Source organism: Malus sylvestris, chromosome 14 (assembly GCF_916048215.2).
Source record: "Malus sylvestris chromosome 14, drMalSylv7.2, whole genome shotgun sequence".
NCBI lineage: Eukaryota > Viridiplantae > Streptophyta > Magnoliopsida > Rosales > Rosaceae > Malus > Malus sylvestris.
In genome coordinates this window covers 16,985,939-16,994,483 of record NC_062273.1, presented here as the reverse complement: position 1 = coordinate 16,994,483, position 8,545 = coordinate 16,985,939, and positions in this window count along the sequence as shown.

Below are 8,545 nucleotides of genomic sequence, written 5' to 3'. Positions count from 1 at the left end.
AATGAAATGTCCAAACTAATTTTTAATTTAATGTCTATTTGGTGGAATTGACAAAAAAATAAGTGAACCAAGACTAAAAGAGATGAAAAAGATAATTTCAGAAGATAAAATGAGATAAAACTAATTTCAAAGCGTAAAATAGTGAGACTAAAAGGCATTTTCAAGAGTCAAATCACTTAATAAGCCTAATAATATATAATGTTATAATAAACAGGTTTCTTATCAGTCTCAATCATCTACTAGAGTATTACAAGTCAATAAAATACAGAGTAATTATTTGCGCGTTTTGCTTCCATTTTCCAGGAAACTATTAACTCGGTTGATGTTCCCCTAGTTAACTCATTATCCAAAACATTATACATACCAAGCTGCACACAACAAACGTTCACACAATCAACACATTTGTTCATCAGTTCGTATTGTACACATTGAAAAATAGAGAAACCAAACAGATCATTTTTCTTTCGAAGCTTTTATTCAGCAAAAGAAATTAAGATGGCTGAGAAGACCCAATAGGTTTATCCATCAGCCCCAGCAACCAATGGTTACCAAAGAAGTGATGCTAAGTCCTTACAATCAGCTGATGAGCTCAAACGCAAAAAGAGAATCAAGTTGGCCATTTATGTTGCTATTTTCATTGTGTTTCAGATCATCGTCATAACTGTGATTAGTCTGACTGTCATGAAAGTTAAGACCCTGAAGGTCAGGCTAAGCAACATCAATGTCCAAGAGCTCACCTCCGTCCCAGTAACGCCTTCATTCGACACAAAATTCACAACACAAATCAGGGTCAAGAGCACAAACTGGGGTCCTTACAAGTTTGATGCTAGCACTGTCTCGTTTCTGTACCGAGGCGCGGCTGTCAGACAAGTTGTTATTCCAAAGAGCAAGGCTGGAATGCTTTCCACCAAAAAAATTAATGTCGCGGTGACCTTGAATTCAAATGTATTGAGCTGTTCCAATCTTGGCAGTGAATTGCGCAGTTGAGTACTGACTCTTAACGGCGCAGCTAGGTTGACCGGAAAGGTTGAATTGATGTTTATAATGAAAAAGAAGAAGGCTTCCACCATGGACTGCTCCATTGCATTTGATCTGTCATTAAAGACGCTGAAAAGTTTGCAATGCAAGTGAAAACAGACCCAAGATTCTTTGAATTTGTTTTATATTTCCGCAAATTTTGAATATTTTTTGGGTTTTGCCTTTTGTCCATATATCCTATAGTAGTATATATGTATTCATACCAAAGCGCAATTTTGCACTTTGCTTTTTTTTTTTTTCCTCCTTTGGTTATATAAAGATTGAGACGGGTATAGCATAGCTCACAGAACTTTTCAATAGGATTTTGAAAACGAAGAAGATGCCAAATGAGTGGTGAAAGAGTACTTTGGTGCCTATCTACAATAATAAGGGTATTAAGCTAATTAGTCATACAATGAAGCTCTGGGAGAAAGTCATTGAGCATAGATTGAGGCAAGAGACACGGGTTTCAGACCACCAATTCGGGTTCATGCCATGGCACTCAACCATGGAGGCAATCTATCTCTTACGAAGATTGATGGAAATATATAGAGATAGGAAAAAGGATTTACACATGGTCTTTATAGAAAAAGCGTATGATAGGGTCCCAAGAGACATTCTTTGGAAGATTTTAGAGAAGAAAGGAGTACGAGTAACATATATCAAAGCTATAAAGGATATGTATGATGAAGTAAAGATTGTCGTAAGAACTCATGAAAGACAAACCGAAAGTTTCCCCATAACTGTTGGGTTACATCAAGTCTCATGCTTAAGTCCTTACCTTTTTGCATTGGTAATGGATGAGTTAAAGGGACATATTCAAGATGATATTCCTTGATGTATGCTTTTCGCAGACGATATAGTGTTGATAGATGAAACTTAGGAATGGGTAAATGCGAAGCTTAACATTTGGAGAGAAGTGTTGCAATCTAAAGGTCTTCGCCTAAGCCGATCAAAGACATAATATATGGAGTGCAAGTTCAGTGCAAATGGAAGTCAAAATGAGTTAGGGGTGAGAATCGGAGATCAGGAAGTACCAAAGAACGACCACTTTCATTACCTAGGATCTATCTTGCAAAAGAACGAAGAATTAGATGGAGACCTCAACCATAAAATACAAGCTGGATGGATAAGGTGGAAGAGTGCATTCATCGTGATGTGTGACCGTCGTATGCCACTGAAGCTCAAGAGAAAATTTTATAGGACGACAATATGGCCGGTGATGTTGTATGGCACAGAATGTCGGGTGGTGAAGCATCAACACGTACATAAAATGGGTCTAGCGGAGATGAGAATGTTTCGTTGGATGTTTGGGCACACAAGAAAGGATAAGATTAGAAATGAGGATATCCGAGGTAAAGTAGGAGTAGCCGAAATTGAAGGAAAGATGAGAGAAAATCGGTTATGGTGGTTTGGACATGTGCAAAGAAAGCCTACTGACGCTCCAGTTAAAAGATGTGACTACGGGACAGAGGTCCAGGGCCGAAGGGGTAGAGGAAGACCTAGGAAAACTTTAGAAGAGACTCTAAGAAAAGACTTAGAGTACTTGGATCTAACGGAGGACATGACACAGAACCGAGGGCAATGACATTCTAGAATTCATACAGCCGACCACATTTAGTGGGAAAAGGCTTTGTTGGTCATATAAAGATTGAGAGTGCTCTTGTTTCAAATTATGAACTGATTCTTCGTTTCCTAGCTTTCTTTTTGTAAAGCTCAGTAACATAATATTGACACTTGATCTCAAAATAGTAACTAATAGCATTCAAACATTTATAAATGGGAAAGACCATAAAGATTGCAAGATGCACATGTTGCTTTCAAACTAAGAGAAACGTTAGTAAAGTGGTCAAACGTTCCATTGTTTGGGATGGTGACCCTTTAATTTCATCTAATCCAACCCAAGCTTCAAGTGACTGATACGTAATTCTTAGTCTGTCCTACAAGGGGACAAATTACAAGCTGTGGTCTTGTTTGCAGTGGGGTATGATATTGATGTCTAGTTTGTCCATCGTAAGATGCTGTTTGATCAACTCTTTGATTAATTGTGGTGTTTTCATTCTAATTTATATGTTGTGCGTACTATAAATGATTTTCAAAGATAAATATCTAGGGAACATATGTTGTTATGTTATTAAACTAATGCATAGTTCCAGGCAACATTTTCCTTACCTTTCTAGTACATTTCCCAATATATTGTTAACTTTCTGTAGAAATTGAATGCCAAAATCTAAAACTATGAACGAAGACTTTGATGACGAAGGCAAGAGGAATTTTCTGTAAACCTGCAGAGAGAGTTCGTTGCTCTCAGTGCAGTGTGATGTATTGAAAAATTCACACCTTAACACAAGTCTAGAGCTAATTTTGAGCGGCACATGTTTAACTTAAACTTCTAACAGAAAAGACTTTTGGCACAACACAAGCCATTAAGATGTTTTAATCTCAGACATACATTGTGATCAAGTGTTCTCTCTATTACTAATAACAGCACTTAACTTTTATAGAAAACTTGAAAACCAAGCAACCTTCAATCCCGCAACAAGCTTAATCTCCAACACTCCCTTTTAGGGTTGTTGCAGATTTGACTCCAACCATACTTTTGAGCATATAGTACCTATCTTTGCGAAGAGCTTTGGTAAATATATCAGCCAATTGTTCTTCTGATTTGCAAATCACCAAGTTAATTATGTTGTTCTATAATGCACCTCTAATGTGATGATACCTCCAGTGAATGTGTTTTGAATCTTTGATGAAAGACTGGATTCTTTGTCATGGCAGTTGCATATTGATTATCACAGTAGAGAGTAGTTGCATCAGTTTGCACCTCACCAAAATCCTCAAGTACAAACCTCAACCAAACTGCTTGAGTTGTTGTTTCAGAATCACAAACATACTTAGCTACCGTTGATAATGCAACACTATGTTGCTTCATTGATTCCAAAAAGAAGATACCACTATCAAATGTAAAGGCATAACATGATGTGCCCTTCATATCAGTTTCATCTCCTCCTAGTTCACTATCACAGTAGCCGACAAAATTGCTAATTTTCCCTTCTCATACTCAATACCATAATCAATGGTTCCTTGAATATATATGAGTACTCTTTTTACAATTCCAAAATGTTTCTTGGTTGGATTGTGCACAAATCTTGACAATAGATTTCCTACAAACATTATATCAGGTCTTGTGGCAGTGAGATACAAAATACTTTCCACAATTTGTCTATAAACTATTTCATCCGCTGGTTCACTCTTATCACCTTTATTGAGCTTATCATTCACAGCCAGATGAATACTTACAAGTTTACAATCTTTCAAATCAAATTTCTCCAAGAGAGTTAAAGCATACTTCATTTGATTGATAAAAATCCCATGTCCAGACTGCACAATTCCCAATCCTAAGAAGTGATATAACAAACTATGATCTTTCATTTCATACTTCTTAATCATATATATCAGCCTTGAATTCATTTATCAGCTTCATACTACTTCTAGTATACACAATACCATCAACATAAATTGATACAATTAGTGACTCTACACTTTATCTTCAGAACCAGGAACAGTGAATCCCTTAGGTTGATCCACATAACCCTCTTTAGTTAGTACTATAATAAAAAAATGTTGATTTAACATTTAGATGATATAATTTTCAGCTTTTCTGAGCTACAAGAGAAATAAATGTTCTTATGGTATATAACCTAGCAACATGAGCAAAAGTCTTATTTGTTGTGCGGAAGCGGCATTCGACTGTACGTGAAAAATTAAAACAGAACAAAATAAAACCACTATCAACAAGAACACCAAGATTTATACTGGTTCGGCAATGCCTACATCCAGTTTGGAGACGACGGAGTATTCCACTATAATCAATGAGAACATACAATAGTGTTTATCACTCAATTTCCCAAAGACCCGAATAACCCAAGCTCTCACACTTACAATAGGAAGAGAAAACCAAAAATACAAAGCAAGACAATTTGAGAAAATTCTTCTCTATGCCGAATGGCTTCTTGCTATTTTTCTCTCTTCCTTGTTGTTCACCTCTCAATGCTTATGGGCTGCACCTTGCTCCCCATTTATAGCCAAAGAAAATCTTCTCAAAGACATCAATGGCCAAAGGCCTACCATCAAGTCAAAAAGAGTTAGGCACAAAGAGTTAGGCACAATTGTAGTTTGTCTCCCATTATCACAAAGTAGCCCAAAGAATTGAACTTTGACTACATGTTTGAGTCAATAATCAACAATCTCCACCTTGGCTCAAACCCTCTAAGTAGAACTCCTAATAGTCGTCTCCCAATCCCCCATGGGGCAATCAACAAATTTTACAAATGCCAATCAAGTCTAAGCAGTGCTTAAACTTGTGCAATGAAACTGGCTTTGTTAACATATCCGCAGGATTGTCAGCGGTCCCAATCTTCTGAAGAAGAATATCTCCCTCGTCAATAACCTCACGAACAAAATGGAACCTCACGTCAATGTGTTTCGTACGTGCATGATGAACTTGATTCTTTGCTAAATGAATAGCAATCTGACTGTCGCAATGAACATCCATATGGTCTTGTTGAACCCCTAAGTCATAAAGCAACCCTTGAAGCCAGATGGCTTCCTTTATAGCTTCTGTCACAGCCATGTATTCTGCCTCAGTAGTCGACAAAGCAACTGTAGATTGCGGAATCGACCTCCAACTTACTAGACCTCCAGCAATAGTGAATACAAAACCAGTAGTTGACCTACGCTTGTCCAAATCACCTGCGTAATCAGAATCCACATATCCAACAACACATTAACCAGTAACTTTATCCTGCTGGAACAATAAACCAACATCCACAGTACCCAGAATATACCGTAGAATCCATTTCACAGCTTGCCAATGCCCTTTTCCTGGATTATGCATATATCTACTGACAATACTAACAACTTGTGAAATATCAGGCCTAGTACACACCATAGCATACATCAAACTACCAACAACATTTGCATAAGGAATTTGAGCCATGTACTGACTCTCTTCAACAGTTTTAGGAGACATAGAAGCGCTAAGTTTGAAATGAGAGGCAAGAGGTGTACTAACCGGTTTTGAATTTTCATTCATCCTGAAACGTTGTAGTACCTTCTTCAAATACTGCTTCTGACACAGACTAATCTTGCCCTTCGCTCTATCTCTTTCAATTTCCATACCTAGTATCTTCCGAGCTTCTCCCAAGTCCTTCATCTCAAATTCATTACTTAGTTGAGTCTTCAACCTTTCAATCTCCACTTTGCTCTTACATGCTATAAGCATATCATCAACATATAAAAGCAGATAAATGAAGGTTCCATCTTGTAGTTTGCAAAAGTATACACAATGGTCATAGTGACTTCTTGTGTACTTTTGCCCGATCATAAATCCATCAAATTGTTTGTACCATTGTCTTGGAGACTGCTTGAAGCCATACAATGATTTTTCCAATTTGCAAACCCAATTTTCCTTTCCAGCAACCTTAAAACCTTCTGGCTGAGACATATAAATCTCTTCCTCCAAATCACCATGTAAGAACGCAGTCTTGACATCAAGTTGGGCCAACTCAAGGTCAAACTGCACAACCAAAGCCAACAAAATACGAATAGAAGAATGTTTTACTACAGGAGAAAATACCTCATTGTAGTCAATGTCTTCCTTCTGAGCGTAGCCTTTAGCTACCAATCTGGCTTTGAATCTTACATTGTCTTTTCCCAAAGATTCCATCTTTTTGGCATACACCCATTTACAACTAATTGCTTTCTTTCCCTTTGGTAACTGAACCAGATTCCAAGTCTCATTTTTATGAAGAGATTTCATCTCCTCATCCATAGATTTCTTCCACAACTCGCACTCTGAACTCATGACAGCTTCTTTGTAGGCGGATGGAATATCATCTTCAATAACAAGAAGTGCATATGCCACAATATCAGTAAATCGAGCAGGCTTTCAAATTTCCCTTCTCGATCTTCTGGTTGCAATATAGTCTTGTTGCTGTGGAGGCTTTTGGGTAAGTGCTTCCTCTTCATCATCCTCGTCCTCATCATCATAATTAACTGTAGGACTAGTGGCTGTAACATCAGACCTTACTAGAACAACTGGAGTCTTCAGTAACTCCACCTGCTTTGAGCTACTCATGGTCTCGGTCGCTTCAGTTTCACCTTCATGCTTGTTCTGATTAACCATAGCAGCCTCATCAAAAGTCACATCTCTGCTTACAACAAATTTCTTCTCATCTGGACACCAGAGTCGGTATCCCTTCACGCCAGTGCTAAAGCCCATAAATAGAGCTTTCTTTGCTCTTGGATCCAACTTGCTTTCTCTGACATAATAGTAAGCAGGACAACCAAATATGTGTAAAAACTTGTAATCAGTACAAGGTTTACCAGACCATACCTCCATGGGCGTTTTGCCCTCATTCACAGCCGCTGGCAATCGATTAATGAGATGGCTTGCATAAGTGAGTGCCTCAGCCCAAAATGCCTTGCCTAATCCAGCATTAGACAACATACACCGAACTTTCTCAAGCAAAGTACGGTTCATACGTTCTGCCACCCCATTCTGTTGCGGTGTCTCCCTAACCGTGAAGTGCCTCACAATACCCTCATCTTGACAAACTTTCAAGAAAGGATCAGACTTATATTCACCCCCATTGTCTGATATGAGAGTCTTGATCTTTCGACCGCTTTGCGTTTCAATCATCTTTTTTCACTTCAGGAATATCTTCAAGACTTCATCTTTACGCTTCATGGTGTACACCCATATTCTTCTAGAGAAGTCATCAACAAAGGAGACAAAATAATGGCTACCTCCCCAAGATGCATTCTTGGAAGGTCCCCAAACATCAGTGTGAACATAATCAAGAATGCCTTTAGTGTGGTGAATAGCAGTGCCAAATTTTACTCTAGTTTGCTTACCCAACACACAATGCTCACAGAATTCCAATTTGCATGCCTTTGCACCTTTCAATAAGCCTTGCTTCATTAATCCTTGCAACACTTTTTCACCAGCATGCCCAAGACGCATATGCCATAACCTCGTGGTATCTGAGCTATCTGCATCAGCAGCTTCGGTGACAGCTGCTCCACCAATAACTGTATTCCCCTGCAAGAAATACAAGTTATTTCATCTTGTACCTTTCATCACCACCAGTGCCCCATACACAACTTTAAGAACTCCACCCTCCATGGTGATCTTGAGACCCTTGGATTCCAATGCACCCAGTGAGATGAGATTTTTCTTCATATTCGGTACATACCGAACATCACTTAATTATCTGACTGTTCCATCATGCATCTTCAAATAGATTTTGCCTATCCCTTGTGTTTTGCAGGCATTATTATTACCCATCAAAACAACTCCACCATCCAGCTCCTTGAAATTAGAAAACTATTCCCGAATGGGACACATATGATAGGTGCAACCTAAATCCAAAATCCACTCATTTGAGTGACCATCAACATATGAACTAGCCAAAGCAAACTCGAAATCATCATCTCCAGATTTTGCAATATTTGCTTCAGAACC